Here is a 16255-nt window from a genome sequence, read left to right as displayed (position 1 = left end):
CCTTTCATTCCACACCACTGCTGCTGCTCGTGATTCCTATGGCACCATGTCCAGGTCTGTGGAGAGGGCCCAGCCATTCACCCTGGAGGAGAATGTGGCATTGCTGGATGTCATCCTCCCACAGTACACCAGCCTGTATGGGAGACCAGGGGAGCAGGTGAGTGCTGACTCCACTAGCTTAGACTGTGCCCCTTTTTTGTGACTGTCACTTCTGGCATTGTGTCCAGGTGTGACAGACATGCAATGTTGTTTAGAGTGGGTCCGGGGGGGGGGAATGCCTCATGTCTCCCATGCAGAGCATGCTGTAGTGCATGTCTGCACTCCTCACTTGCATAGTGCTTACTGTGACAATCACTGCATGGTGCATGCCACATTCAGCCTGGCTAATCCTCTTGGGAATGTTGTTTCTACAGCCCTAATGTGATTCTGTGTTCCCCCCTGTGTGACAGGTGACTGTACCCACAGATGTGTGTGAGATGAGTGTACCTGTGGTGAGAGTGTCCAAATGATGTGTTCGTCCCCTGGACATTGGTGTGTGTGTAAGTCCCCTGTCATGTGGGTGAATGTCTATGTGGAGTGTTGCAGCCCAGATGCATGAGGGATGCATATACCCTACCCATCTGATGTGAGCAGGGAGCAGTGCTGTGTGTCTGACGTGCTGGGCTAGCCCAACACCTGTGACACCCCCCAGTCAAGTGGCACATGTGCAGAGTGAGGTTTGTACCCGCAGTTGCCAATGGCAGGTGATTGTCCTGTGCCTGTGTGTGTCTGTGTACTCTGCTGAGGTTTCGTCAGTGGCCTGGGGCATGTGACTGCTGTGAGGTGCTGTACATAATCCTGGTGTAGCGTGTGATGCACAGTGTGAGCCATGATCATTGATTGTGTCGCACCCCTCATTCCACCTGTGTACTTTCAATGCCACGTAGTGCATTTTGCCTTCCCCAGAGGATAATGTCCCTATGACAAAGGTGCAATGAGTCTGCTGCATACTATTCCCTGTTCAAACCAGCCAAATTGTTCTAATGTGTGTCTCTGTGACATGTAGCATGTATATTTAAGTAGTCTCACTTTGTCATCCTCACAGGTAGGCACCTATGCCAAGGGGGAGATTTGGAGGCAAGCCGTCATTGCCGTGAGGTCGGTGGAGGGTCGGAAGTAGCGCCTGGCCCAGGTGAGGAAACGCTGGCAGGATATCCGGTGCTGGACCAGGAGGATCGCCCGGGTCCTGCTGGGGGACTCACCAGAAGGGAAGAAGAACCGTGGGCACCGGCGCCTGACCCACATCATAAAGCGTGTGCTGGCGGTGGTCTTCCCTGACTTGGATAGGCGCATACTGGAGAAGCAGCAGCAGGAAGGGGGTAGGTACATGTGTGTTTGTTGTGTGTCACCAGCTTTTGGAAGTGCGCAGTCGCATGGATACACTGCCAGGGTTTATATGTGCAGTGCATATCCTGTTCCACAAAGTCAACCCGTGCTGTTCTTCCTCCCTTCTCCTCCTTGACATGTGTTCCCGGGTCTGTGGGTAGTCACTCTTGCACAAGGTTATCTAGGCTGGCAGTTAATCCAAGTGCCCAATGCTTGCAACATCATGGTGTGTTACATGTGTTGTGAGCTTGCCTGTGCCCTGGCCAGTTCAGTCATTGTGGGGTCCATGTTAGTTGGCACTGCTGCTGAGTCCCGACATAGGAGTGTGTCTTAAAAGTGTACTGCCTTACAGCATGCATGACCAATGTTGTGCCCTCAGACATGATGTGCATGAGTGTGAGATATGCATAGTGCAGGGACGGTCGCTTCTGTTGCAGTCATATACATACAGGACCATGGAGGAGTGTGGCCACTACAGTCCCCTGGGGCACCTTTTCCTAGGTATCATGTGTGTCTTAGCCAACAATGTGGACATTCTCTGTGTCTTCAGCATAGGTTGGGCTCTGTGGCATTGTACCCTGGCCTCATTTGTATTTACGTTAAGTGTGCTACATGTGTCCACTTGACAGGGTGACCCAATTTGGCTTGTGCATACTCACAGTGGCCAGTGCCTGTGTGTCTTGGTACAACTATCTGATGATGGTTGTTTGTCAATTTTATGTGTGGTCAGGCGCACGAGGGGTAGTTCGTGTACATTCAGGATTTATTGTAGGGCATTTTTTTTAATCTCCGAGTACGAGGTGTCAGTACTTCTCAATCACATTGTCTCAGGTAGGGGGGGGTTTGTGCGGGCAAGGCCTACATGTCCAAACCGTATGTCTCCTTGCCAGGTCTGGCCTGTGTGTGATGATTGTCTGGACATACACTCAACATGCAGTGACCCAGTCATGTTGGGCATGGTTTAATGTATTTGCTAAGCATGCATGTGCCAAAAGTTAATAGACATGGTTCCAGCTCATGCCTTTTTTGGCAACGGTGTGTGGTCCAGATGCTGTGCTCGACTGTCCCCAGACACTAGCTCCTCTGTCTCATTTGATATCAAGTTATTTGCTGTTGTGTCATGCTCTCCATTGTTTCTCAGTGGCATGGTGAGTCAACCAACTGTGTGGTGCAGGGCCTACACATGTGCGTAGTATTTTAGATGTTACTCATGTTGCTTTTCATGCTATGCACTGTGACCTATGTAGTTTTGACTCATGTGTCATATGTATACAGGTGTCTGATTATTTCCTGTCTGTTCACCTTGCCCACAGCATCGTCAGGGAAAACCGAGGGAGACACTGGCACGGACCTTAAGGAGGGATCCAGCACCGGTGCCACCACTGCTGGCGAGTCTTGCGCAGCGAGTGGCACGGAGGCCGAGGGGAGTGAGGCGGAGGACCTGTCCAGTCCCACCACCGACTATGACGTTGACGGGTCCGAGGCTGAGCTCCCAGAGGGGGCGGAGGCTGCTCCCAGAGCTGAAAGCATGCACTCCATCTCTCGCCGCCCCCTCTATTCCCATCACCGGCCTCCCACTTGCTCGGGTCCCTTCCCTCCGTGCTAGGCGACAACATGTCTCCTTCGTGCCAGGCACCACACCCCCTGCCCCTGTCTCCCCTGCTGCTGTCAATGCCGAGTCTGTGGACATTCTGCGGCAGTTGCAGGTTGGTCAGACATCGCTGCTTAATGTCCTCCATGGCCACACCAGACTGCTGACACAGATGGTGTCGTACATGGAGGGCATGTCAGCAGCAATGTCTGAACAACGGATATTGCTGTGGTCCATAGATTTGTCACTGAGTGCAGCAGTGGATCTCCAGCAGCGCTCCATCCCCCACTACCCCTGCACCATCCACACTTCCCACTCCCACGCCTGTCCCACTCACACCCAGACATCCCCATACACGCACCCCACCAGACACAGGCAGCACACCACCAGGGAAGGCCAAGCGCACACCTCCTATCACGCACACACAGGGGGAAGTAGGCACACCCACTGGGTCGGGGGGCAAACAGCAGCCACGCAGCCACAGTGGGAGTGCACAGTCCTCACAACCCACTTCCTCCAAAACCACTCCCCTTAGCTCTCCTGGCCAACTGTCAGATAAAGAGTCCTTCGTGGCCAGTGTGTCCCTCGGCCCCAGTGTGGAACCACCCCGCAAGCGGTGGAGGCGGTACCCTGCCAGGGTAGTTGAGTCCCCACCCCTGTCCACACCCTCCCCCAGTAGCGCTGCAACCCATCCCTCTGACCCCCCCTCCTTGGGGCCTGTGGTTCATTCGGGTGCAGGGGAGACACTGGAAGAGCTTGCAACCGTGTGCAGCGCCCTGCTAGCCACCACCTTTGGCACTGCCCCACCCCCTGTGGTGGAGTCGTCCGTCCCTGCACCCACAACACCTACCCTTGCTCCTCCTGTCCCTGCGGTGCCTGGTCCTTCCCCCCCACATGATGCCCCCCTGTCTGTGGATGATATGGAAGAGTGAACTGTGCAGGCAAGCTAGGGGAGACGCGTCCCAAAGTGTCCCCCACCAGGACTTCGCACATGGCCTGGCCTATGGGCCCTGTATATAGTGGACATTTCTTTTGCTATAATTTGTTATGCTCAATAAAGCATTTTGGTTTTCATTTGCACACAAATGATTTTCTGGTCTTGCTGTTGGTGGTGCTGCTCCATGATTTGGGGTGGTGATAATGTGTTAGGTGTCTGGGAAATGTTGTAGTGTGCTGCTCATGGGGTGGACCCTGGTATCTGTGTGCCATCACAAGGTATCTGCAAATAATCTTTGGTCATGTAAGCTCTTACTGTATGGTGACATTGTCCCAAGGTGTGTTCCTTCCTCTGTGGACCCTGACATCTTCCCTGCAGGGTGTTTCCCAATTGTTGTGCTGAGCTCTGTCTACATTTCCTGGGTGTGTGACGGATCCCTTCAACTTTGGCCATGCATGCTCAGCAATGTCTCCACCTGCATCATTTGTGGCATCCTTGGTGGTCACTGTACTTGTGTATGGAGTATATTTACATGACTTCATGTGGACATGTTCCCTTTTACGCACTATGCATGTGTGTACTCCCAGCCTCGCACACATGTGTTACGTGTTCTGCGGGGTCTTTGGGCACCTGTCTGACAATTGTGGGCATTGTATCTGTGGGTACTCCACCCTTTTCCTTCCATGGGAGGCAACAACTTGTTGGCTGCCCCAGCACCTGTACATTCCTATCAATCCTGGAATGTGCGTGACAGTGTGTGTTCCCTTTGGCTCTTTTAGTTTAGTAGGGTGGCCCATGAATATACAGTCTTGTTGCATGATCTCAGTGTGTGTATTGTGCTGCCAGCACCAGGGGTGGGTAAGCATGTGTCATTTGTCATCACACCCACATGTGGTGTGTCATGCAGTGGGGGATGGACATCCACCCTCATGGGAGTAGGACACTGCTGTCAGTGATGTGTTGGCATGCCACTCTCAATATAGTCGCACTTTGTGTATGCCTTCATGCACCCATGGAGTTTTGCTAATTGTAGGATGGTGTACACACCACCATGTCTCTGTCCACTGCTGGGAGGACTCTGTACCCACCCCTCCTATGTCTGGGCCCTGCTGGGAGGACTCTGCACCCACCCCTCCTATGTCTGGGCACTGCTGGGAGTCCTCTGCACCCACCCCTCATGTGTCTGTGCACTGCTGGGAGGACTCTGCACCCACCCCTCCTGTGTCTGGGCATTGCTGGGAGGACTCTGCACCCACCACTCATGTGTCTGTGCACTGCTGGGAGTGATAGGCACACACCCCTCCTATGTCTGGGCACTGCTGGGAGTGCTAGGCACCCACCCCTCCTATGTCTGGGCACTGCTGGGAGGACTCTGCACCCACCCCTCCTGTGTCTGGGCACTGCTGGGAGTGATAGGCACCCACCCCTCCTATGTCTGGGCACTGCTGGGAGGACTCTGCACCCACCCCTCCTATGTCTGGGCACTGCTGGGAGGACTCTGCACCCACCCCTCCTGTGTCTGGGCACTGCTGGGAGGACTCTGCACCCACCCCTCCTGTGTCTGGGCACTGCTGGGAGTGATAGGCACCCACCCCTCCTATGTCTGGGCGCTGCTGGGAGGACTCTGCACCCACCCCTCCTATGTCTGGGCACTGCTGGGAGGACTCTGCACCCACCCCTCCTGTGTCTGGGCACTGCTGGGAGGACTCTGCACCCACCCCTCATGTGTCTGTGCACTGCTGGGAGTGATAGGCACCCACCCCTCCTATGTCTGGGCACTGCTGCGAGTGATAGGCACCCACCCCTCCTATGTCTGGGCACTGCTGGGAGGACTCTGCACCAACCCCTCCTGTGTCTGGGCACTGCTGGGAGTGATAGGCACCCACCCCTCCTGTGTCTGGGCACTGCTGGGAGTGATAGGCACCCACCCCTCCTATGTCTGGGCACTGCTGGGAGGACTCTGCACCCACCCCACCTGTGTCTGGGCACTGCTGGGAGGACTCTGCACCCACCCCTCCTGTGTCTGGGCACTGCTGGGAGTGATAGGCACCCACCCCTCCTATGTCTGGGCACTGCTGCGAGTGATAGGCACCCACCCCTCCTATGTCTGGGCACTGCTGGGAGGACTCTGCACCAACCCCTCCTGTGTCTGGGCACCGCTGGGAGTGATAGGCACCCACCCCTCCTGTGTCTGGGCACTGCTGGGAGTGATAGGCACCCACCCCTCCTATGTCTGGGCACTGCTGGGAGGACTCTGCACCCACCCCAACTGTGTCTGGGCGCTGCTGGGAGGACTCTGCACCCACCCCTCCTATGTCTGGGCACTGCTGGGAGGACTCTGCACCCACCCCTCCTATGTCTGGGCACTGCTGGGAGGACTCTGCACCCACCCCTCAAATGTCTGGGCACTGCTGGGGCTGATGGCCACACACCCCAGTGTGTCTGTCCACTGGCGTGGTGCGACCCATACCCACGTCCTTAAGGGATGGGTATGGGCCGTACCCCTACGTCACCCCAACAATGGCGGTATGGCCTGTACCCACATCTCAAAGGCATGGGTACGGGCCGTACCGCCATTGTTGGGGTGACGTAGGGGCGGGCGTGGTACGACCCATACCCATGCTCTTAAGGCGTGGGTACGGGCCGTACCCCTACGGCACCCCAAAAATGGCGGTACGGCCCGTACCCACGTCCCAAAGGCATGGGTACGGGCCGTACCGCCATTGTTGGGGTGACGTAGGGGTGGGCGTGGTATGACCCGTACCCATGCCTTTGGGACGTGGGTACGGGCCGTACTGCCATTGTTGGGGTGCCGTAGGGGTACGGCCCATACCCACGCCTTAAGAGCGTGGGTACGGGTCGCACCACGGCCACCCCTACGTCACCCCAACAATGGCGGTACGGCCCGTACCCATGCCTTTGGGACGTGGGTACGGGCCGTACCGCCATTGTTGGGGTGACGTAGGGGTGGGCGTGGTACGACCCGTACCCATGCCTTTGGGACGTGGGTATGGGCTGTACCGCCATTGTTGGGGTGACATAGGGGTGGGCGTGGTATGACCCGTACCCATGCTCTTAAGGCGTGGGTACGGGCCGTACCCCTACGGCACCCCAACAATGGCGGTACGGCCCGTACCCATGTCCCAAAGGCATGGGTACGGGTCATACCACGCCCACCCCTACGTCACCGCAACAACGGCGGTACAGCCCATACCCACGTCCCAAAGGCATGGGTACGGGCCGTACCGCCATTGTTGGGATGACATAGGGGTGGGCGTGGTACTACCCGTACCCACGCTCTTAAGGCGTGGGTACAGTGAGTACCACAATTGTTGTGTTGCCGGTTTGCGTCCATGTCGACTTCCGTTGTGGCGGACACAGGCCTTGGTGGAGACGCCACCGCCCCCCGAAGTGACCAGGCCCTGGGGGTCAGGTATGTACAGGGCATGTATGATTTTTAACTTGGGTGGGGGTTATGTTTCCTGCCCCTGCTCCCCCCTTTGCCCCTGGGTGTTGTTCTGACCTTCTGCGGCATCTGCGTCGGTTCCTGTGCACCAGGTGGACTGCTATGAGGGCCGGGATGATACGTAGGTTGGGGTCCATGGCTGTCCGTCGCGTACAGGTGCTCCTTCTGCGCGTTGTCCTGATTTCCCGGCAGTTTTTGGCTGCCGTAAAATATAATCCGTGCGGAGTGACGTGGGCACGGATCGTACTTGCTGGTTCGTACTTGCTGCCTGACTCCGTCCGGACGTCACGTCCGCGGTGTCCCGGATCGGAATTGTGGGTGTGTGTTTTGTCGGTCGGTGGTTTTTGCGATTCGGACGGATATGGTGTTTCCGTACGAATCGTACTTGCATGTTTGTATGGTATTTTTCCCGGGTACGAGTCAGACGGAGAAAACGCTCCGACCGACGGTTCGTACCCGGTTTTTCCAGGATCGGAATCGGCCCCTTAGTGTCTTAATTCTAGAGAAGCAGTTAGCTAATGCTTGCTAGAAGGGTAAGGTAGAGGGATGTGCTACTTTATCAACGGAAGTAACGATTCCGTAGTATGGCAGTGGTAAGCGCTGCTCTCGGGAAAGACGGAATTCTTGTGAAAAAGGTCTTTTTACTATTCTTTGGTTAGCAAAGCGGACAATGGTGGTGTTTTTATGTAGTTACTTACAGATTTGTAAATTTGAAAGGATTAAGAAACTTACCGAGAAAATTTTGTAAAGGAGGGGTCAGTAGAAGCAGGAGCAGGAGCAGCGGTTGCTGACGTCAGAAAGACCGCGCTGGGATTGGCCAGTGGTCTGGAGGCGTAGACGCTCCTGATTGGTTCACTAGTGTACGCCGCGCTAAGGATTGGAGAATAACAAGGTGACGTAGAGGCTCCTGACTAGTGCGTTAGTAAAGAGTCGCGCTGAGATTGGAGAATCATCGAGGTGACGTAGACGCACTGGATTGGTGCGTTAGTGTGAATCACGCTACGATTGGACAGAATAACAGTACAATTGTAAGAAAGACTAGCGTTACACAGGAAAAAGGAAATGTATTACGATCCACCAGAAAGGGAAAAAAAATCTTGGTTTAGCAAGATCAAGAGGTCGTTTAAAAAGGACAAACCGATTGTGACAGGGCAAGGACAGTTACTTCCTCCAGCGAAAACTCCCGCATCCTTTATGGTTGCAAAATATGGATATCATACTTGTATCTGGTTAGATAACTGGGTTAGGTATACAAAGGACGACGGAGTTTTGGCTTTTCCCGAACATGGTTCATTTAATTTTGGCAATTTTGAGAAACTTAAGAGAAAAAATGATGAGTTTAGAACCAAGACCTAGACCGACGCAAGTTGAGGCATTGACAGAATGGGAAGATGAGATGCATGATCGAGAAAGACAGAGAAGTGGTAGAGGATATAGGTACATGTTTGGCAGATCATATGGACATGAGACACATGATGATCGAATGAGAAGGTGGCAGAATGCTAGCATGACTGAAGGTTTGTTTCCAGTAAGAACTGCAGGAGAGCATGAAGGACGAAAATGTACCGAGAAGAGACATAATGTAGAATCAAGAGGATATGGAGTAAATTAATCTGAGGATGATGTGCTTGATGACATGTTTTATAAAAATCCCCCACCGTATCGACCAGAACCAGAAATGTTAACACCAAGTGCCCAAATGAGAGAAACCTTACGCATTATTAAGACCGAACCAATGTCACCTGATCTAGATAAGAGTAACCCCATTAGAGAGGTAGAAAAGATGCCAGAGAGTAGAACAGATGGCGAAAACTTAGCAGAATTAGCGAAAACAACCTTAGAATTAACAGAGAAAATAAGAGAACTGACAAAAAATTTGGAAGTGGTGACTGTTCCGGTAACGATAGGTCCAGTAGTGCCCATATTTGATAAACAAAAAGATAGCGAACATTGCTTGACAGTTCCTTATAGGGGCCATACACAGGTTGAACAGCCAAAACTGAGTCAGAATGAGAATCCATGGAGACAGACAATGAGCATGATCGAGCCACATGTTTTGAATAATCCATTCATAAGTCAAATTTATCCTGAAAAGAGTAGAGCGGTAGAAGAATCATTGTTAGAACCACAAAAGAATCTGGGACAGGGGAGCATAGAAAACTCAGTGGGACCATCCGCAGAAGAATTGAGTGAATGGCTAAGAAGCTTGCAGAGAAAAGACAAAGAATCCCAATCAATAGATGTGGCTAAGTTACAAATAGTATTAGAAGAGTTAATAGTAGTAACTATCCCTACAGAAAAATAAAAAACTTATCAGGATGAGGAATTATTATTTTTGTGCAAAAGTGTAACATGGAGAGCAAAAAATCTACATGAGCGACTAGAAGAAGTAGCAAATGAAATGGAAATAGACATTGAAAAGGTAAAAGCTTTACAGAAACCATATCGAATTGACTTTACAGAAAAGGATATTGAAAATCTGAATACCACAGGGCGGACAAGTCAGATTAAGGATGTAATTATCTTGTTAAGAAAATGGGGAGATGTGGAAAAATGGAAAAGCAGGTGGTACCGGAAACGTGATGATGCCTCAGATAAGACGATTGCAGCATTTCCTATATGAGAAAAAGAAAAGGTAGTGACAGAATACCCAATGAGAGAGATTCCAGGAGGAGGATATGTACATGTCCCATGGACGAGACAGGACATTTTGTCCTTTACAAATGATTTTCCCCGACTGTGCGAAAAGCCTGTCGAGTGGTATAGGCAGGTAGACAGATTTGTAAAATTGTCTAAGGTATTATGGATTGATTTGAATAGTCTATTTGACATAATAGTACCAGCAGATTTATGGACAGAGTGTAAATTAATGATAAATTGGCCAACTCAGGAATACCCTAGGGATCCAAAAACAGGAGCTCCAGACCCTGAGGTAATGAAGAAATATGAACAGGTCATTGCATTCCTGAAAAATAAGGTACCTCCTAAGGAGACAGACTGGGTAAAAATTGACTGGACACATCAAGAAAGTAAGGAGTCAATACACGCATATTATGAGAGGCTGATACTAGCTTTTAAACAGTTTAGTGGAGATGAGAATCTGAGTGAAAAGGATTTAAGTCATTTTGTATACAGATTTGTAAATGGTTTATGTCCAGAAATTAGTGAAATGATAAAGCAACATACTGTTGATTGGCAAAATAAGAAAATAGATGAAGTACTGAGACATGCTAAATACTTTAGCGATGAGATTGAAGCAAAACAGAGAAAATTAAAAGAGAAGGCTATGTGGGCACAGGTAAAAGTAGCAGAGAGGCAAGAAGCTCAGTTAGTGGAACAAGCGAATAGTACAGGAACAAGACAGAAATTTGGTTCTGGAAAAGGGAAGGGAAATTTTAATATAGAGGAAGCCAAGAAGAAGTTCCCATGCCATAATTGTGGTAGGGTAGGGCATTGGAAATCCGAGTGTAAATTTCCCCCAATTACTAATAATGGAAATCAATCATTGAATCCACAGGTGCAGAGTGAGGTGAGTGGTCAACTGCAGCAACAGCAACAGGTTGTTACACAACAGAATCAGGTGGCAAAACCGCCTTTTCCACAGAGCAGAAACACACAGAAGTATAGTAATGAATCGGGATTCTATGTTGAAGAACAGGTAAATAAGCTGCCACGCGCAAGCGCTATCTCGCAGTATTGGCTGCACCGCGATGAAAGTGACACCGACGAAAGCTATTAACGGTGCCGAAGGGAGGAAGAAGAGTGCGTACTTGGCGCAACTCTAGAAGTAGACCAGACAGGTCCATTTGTGGATGGAAAGGTTAATGATGAAAACATTGCTTTCCTAGTTGATACTGGTGCTACTCGATCAACTGTTAGATCAGCTGATGTTAAGAATCTTCCTCTCTCGGATGAAACAATGCAAGTAGTTGGTGTGTCCAACAGACAGATTAAAACTTATCTTACAGAACCAGTGAAAGTTAGCATAGGGAAATTCTCAGAAATGCACCGCTTTGTTGTGTACGATACTAGTCCTGTGAACTTATTAGGTAGGGACTTGCTGTGCAAAATGAATTGCACCATATTTTGTACTCCAGATGGAATAGCATTTGAAACACCAGATGATGATGTATTGTATAAAATGACAATAGCCAATAGAGAAAATGAAGCTGTTGAAACCTATGCTGTATTCAACCCTGATGAATTGCCCAAAGAACTGAAACAAACTGTAAAAGCAGAAGTATGGGATTTCACTGGAGAAGACTTAGGACTAATGGGGAATGTAGATCCAATAAAAATAACAGTAAAGGAAAGAATAAGCTATCTAAATGTCCCTCAATATAAATTGACACCTGAGATAATTGAAGGAGTAACTCCTGTAATAGAAAAGATGATTAAGCAAGGAATTTTGAGAGAAATAATGAGCAGTCCATGTGATTCATCCACAATGGGACTGAAAAAGCCCAATGGGAAATTCAGGATAGTACAGGATTTGAGAAAGGTGAATAAAATTGTTGTGTCATGTTGTCCAATTGTACCAAATCCATCAGTGATTTTATATCAGATTTCCCATGACGCAGAATGGTATACAGTGATTGATCTATGCCATGCTTTCTTTTCTATCCCATTGCACCATGACAGTCAGCAAATTTTTGCATTTCGTTTTGGTGAGCGTATTTTGGCATGGTGCCGAATCCCACAGGGGTATACAGAAAGCACCTCAATATTTAATCAGCTATTGAAGAAGTCTTTGGAGAGTCTAGAAATGCCCGAAAGTTCTGTACTAGTCCAGTACATCGACGACCTCCTTGTGGCATCGAAAACTCGTGAAGCTTGTGAGGTAGACACTTTAGCGTTGTTAAATCATTTGGCAGACGGAGGACTAAAGGTGTCACCATCAAAATTACAGTTTTGCAAAAAGGAAGTACGGTATTTAGGACATAACATTGAGAAAGGACTGAGGAATATAACGATAGACAGAATCAGAATCATAAAAGGAATGAGAGCTCCCATGACCCAAAGAGAGGTGAGAATGTTTCTGGGAATGGTGGGATATTGTCGTCAGTGGATCAGCAACTTCTCTTTGATTGAAAAACCCTTGGTGCGGTTAACGAGGAGTGATGTAAAAGATCCCATTGATTTGAACAAGGAAGAATTGGCAGCATTCAAACGATTGAGAGATGGATTGTGTGAAGCACCTGCATTAGGTATGCCTGAATATGAGAAGGAGTTTGAATTGTATTGCAGTGAGAGAAATGGATGTGCACTCTCTGTGTTGATACAGAAGCATGGAAAACTAAGGAGAACAATTGCATATTTTTCATCAATGCTCGACCCAGTAGCTGTAGCTTTACCTGGGTGTCTGAAAACAGTAGCTGCTACATGCCGAAGTTTGGAGCAAAGTGAAGGAATTGTGATGGGATATCCATTGAAAGTGTTTGTACCTCATGATGTGGCAATCCTTTTAACAAGGAGCCATACTCAGTATATGACACATAGTCGGCTGACTAAGTATGAAAAGGTCATATTAGGTGCAACCAATGTAAGCCTTGTGAGATGCTTAAATGTGAACCCTGCAACATTGTTGCCTGACGCCGAGAATGTGGAAGTCAGGAATGAAGCAGATCATGATTGTTTGGATGTACTCGATTTGTGCACAAAACCACGACCAGATATAAAAGATGTACCTTTACCAGAAAGTGATTTTGTGATGTTTGTTGATGGGTCATGTTTGAGAACAGATGAAGGAGTGCTGAGTGCAGCATATGCAGTATGCACAGTTGCAGCAGTTTTGGAAGCATCCTACCTGGAAGGAGTGAAATCAGCTCAAGTGGCAGAATTAGTGGCCCTAACCAGAGCATGTAAGATTGGGAAAAGCGTGAGAGTGACTGTGATAACTGACAGCCAGCATGGCTTTGGAGTGGTCCACGACTTTGGCCAATTGTGGCTACAGAGAGGTTTCCTAACCTCTAGTGGAACTCCTATTAAGAATGCTGAAGTGGTTGGAAAATTGCTTGAGGTGATACAGCTGCCTAGGCAATTGGCTGTTGTGAAATGTGCTGCTCATAGTCATGGTGGTCACTATGGGCCCGATGTAGGTAAATATGAAATACCGATTCCTAAATACCGAACTTTACCGATTCGGTATTTAGGAATCGTTTTTTCATATGTAGCTAAAAATTCGGTAAAAAATACAGATTCGGTAATATTCGTTATTACCGAATCGGATTCATTTCTATGGGCCTGGAGCCCATAGGAATGAATGGTAAGCCATTCACTATTACCGATTTGGTAAATACCGAATCGGTAATAGGGGGAGCATATTCAAGGGTGGCAGGGTGTCACATTGACACCCTGTTGCACCCCTCAATCGTGCATGTGTGCACATGTGGCGCACATACATGCCCTAAGGGCATGTATGTCTGCCACATGGCACCTTAAAAAAAGCAAATTATTGCTTTTTTAAAGGTATTCGGTATTTACCACCAACTTGTAGTTGGTGGTAAATAACGATTCCTGAATGCAAAAATGCACTCACTTGAGTGCCTCCTACATAGCTTTTAAGGATTTGGTATTTTACCGATTCCTTAAAATAAGGAATCGGTAAATTACCGATTCCTTAAAACCTGCCTCCTACATTAGAAAGGGCTAAATACCGGTCGGTAACGGGAAAATTACCGATTTTCGGCCGTTACCGACCGGTATTTAGCTACCTACATTTGGCCCTATGTCTGCACAGGGAACAAGTATGTCAACGACATGGCACAATATTGCGCACAAAATCAGAATTCTATCAATCGGGCTAAGGAAAGAGAAGTGATTTCTTGCTCTTTGATGTTTACTAACATTGTGGGAACATGGGAAGAAGTAAGACAATTGCAGGAAGAAGCAGGAGATGAGGAAATGAAGCAGTGGATAAAAGCAGGTTGTGCCCCAAGGGAGAAAGATCAGGTGTGGGTTTATCGAGATGGAAGACCAGTCATGCCTGATAGCATGATGTCTACCATGGCACGGATGTATCATGGCCAGGGACACATAGGGAGAGACGCCATGATCAGGTCATTTAAGCAGATCTGGTACAATGCAAAGTTCAGGCTTGTAGCAGAGAGTCTTTGTCAAAGTTGCCTAATATGTCAGCAATACAACCCTGGGAGAAAGACAGTAGTAAGTCTAGGAACAATAGGCCGAGAAGGAGGACCTTTTACCAGAATGCAAGTGGATTTCATTGAGATGCCTCCCTGTAACAGATTGAGGTATGTTTTGGTTATGGTCTGCCTATTCTCTAGATGGGTGGAAGCATTTCCCACAAGAAGAAATGATGGGATGACAGTGGCAAAGCTACTTTTGAGAGAATTCATCCCTAGGTTTGGGTTCCCAGTGACAATTGAATCAGACCGAGGAGGACACTTCCACAATGAGATCATAAAAGTGATTTGTGAAGCACTGAATGTACAACAAAAAGTACATTGTGCCTATCGACCAGAAGCTTCTGATGTGGTTGAACAAATGAATGGTACTATCAAAAATAGAATAGGGAAAATGTGTTTAGCCACAGGTATGAAATGGCCTGATGTCTTGCCTCTGGTACTCATGACTATTAGATCAATACCAGACAGAACTACAGGGTTAAGTCCTCATGAAATCATCATGGGATGCGCCATGAGACATGTGTTCATACCGGTCAACAAACTGATGACTATAACTGATGACATGGTGTTGGAATACTATAAAAGCCTGGCTGACACAGGTCATTCAGTGTTTCATCAGGTTGGAGCGGATGCCACCACCCTTGAAAAGAAGCCAGCCCATGATCTGAGCCCAGGGGACTGGGTGAGAATCAAAGTTCACAGAAAAAGAAATTGTTTGGTCCCAATGAGGGGAAAACCGAGACAAGTCATCTTGACCACGACTACAGCTGTAAAGTGTGCTGGACTGAAAAACTGGATCCATGCGAGTCATACTCTGAGAATTCCGAATCCAGTGGACAGCACAGAAAAATAATATTTTGATGAATCAGAATCAAGTACTGAGTCAGATGACGGAGAGTCAAAAACAGGAGAAAACTCTGAAAGAGGGGAAAACAGAACCGAGTCTAACACTAGTCCCTAGAAGTAACTCTCTGAGAAGGAGACTGCAGATCTCTGAATCCAGTTCAGATTCTGAAAACGAACAAGGGACACAAGGCCCTAGAAAAGAACATAGAAAGAAGAAAGGAACAGATAATGAAGAGACAATAAAAGAAATTCGTGAAACGGAAGTACCAGATGAAAGACTGAGAGAAATTCCACCTGAAATAACCAATTTAAGTGAACAAGGGACAGGTACAGAGAGAGAGGGATATATTTCTGCGGAAGACCCCCGAGGAGGTGTAGGGTACTGCAACATCCAGTTAGGTGAAGGGACAAGTAGTCAGCAGGAAGATTGCGTGTCGGAGACCCGAGGAGGAACAGAAGTAGGGAAATCAAAACAAGTGGTGGAAAAGGAGATTGTTGAAAAGAAAAAGCAAATTGAGACAGAATCTGAAGAAAGCGAAAATGAAATACCTGAAGGTCGAGTTCTAAGGAAGAGAGCTTGGAGAAATGAAAAGAATGACAAAGGAAGTAAATTGAAAAGAGCTGCAAAAGACGAAGTTTGGCCAAATAAAATAAAGAAATTGAGATATCGGCTAACACGAGTACATTCACCTAGAGCTGAACAGGTGAATGAAGTGACAAGCCAAGAAAAATCAAAGGAAGAAGAGACAAATGTAACTAGAGAAAGCAGAAGAACAAGGAAACCTAACCAGAAGTATAAGTCACCGGAATGGACGTAGGTGGTCCTGCCTGAAAGAAAACAAGAGGCAGATAGTCAAGGAAATCCAGAGGAGACTGTACTGAAAGTAGTTAAAGAAGAAGAA

The sequence above is a fragment of the Triturus cristatus genome, chromosome 10, assembly GCF_964204655.1.
Source record: "Triturus cristatus chromosome 10, aTriCri1.1, whole genome shotgun sequence".
NCBI lineage: Eukaryota > Metazoa > Chordata > Amphibia > Caudata > Salamandridae > Triturus > Triturus cristatus.
This window is presented reverse-complemented; position numbering follows the sequence as displayed.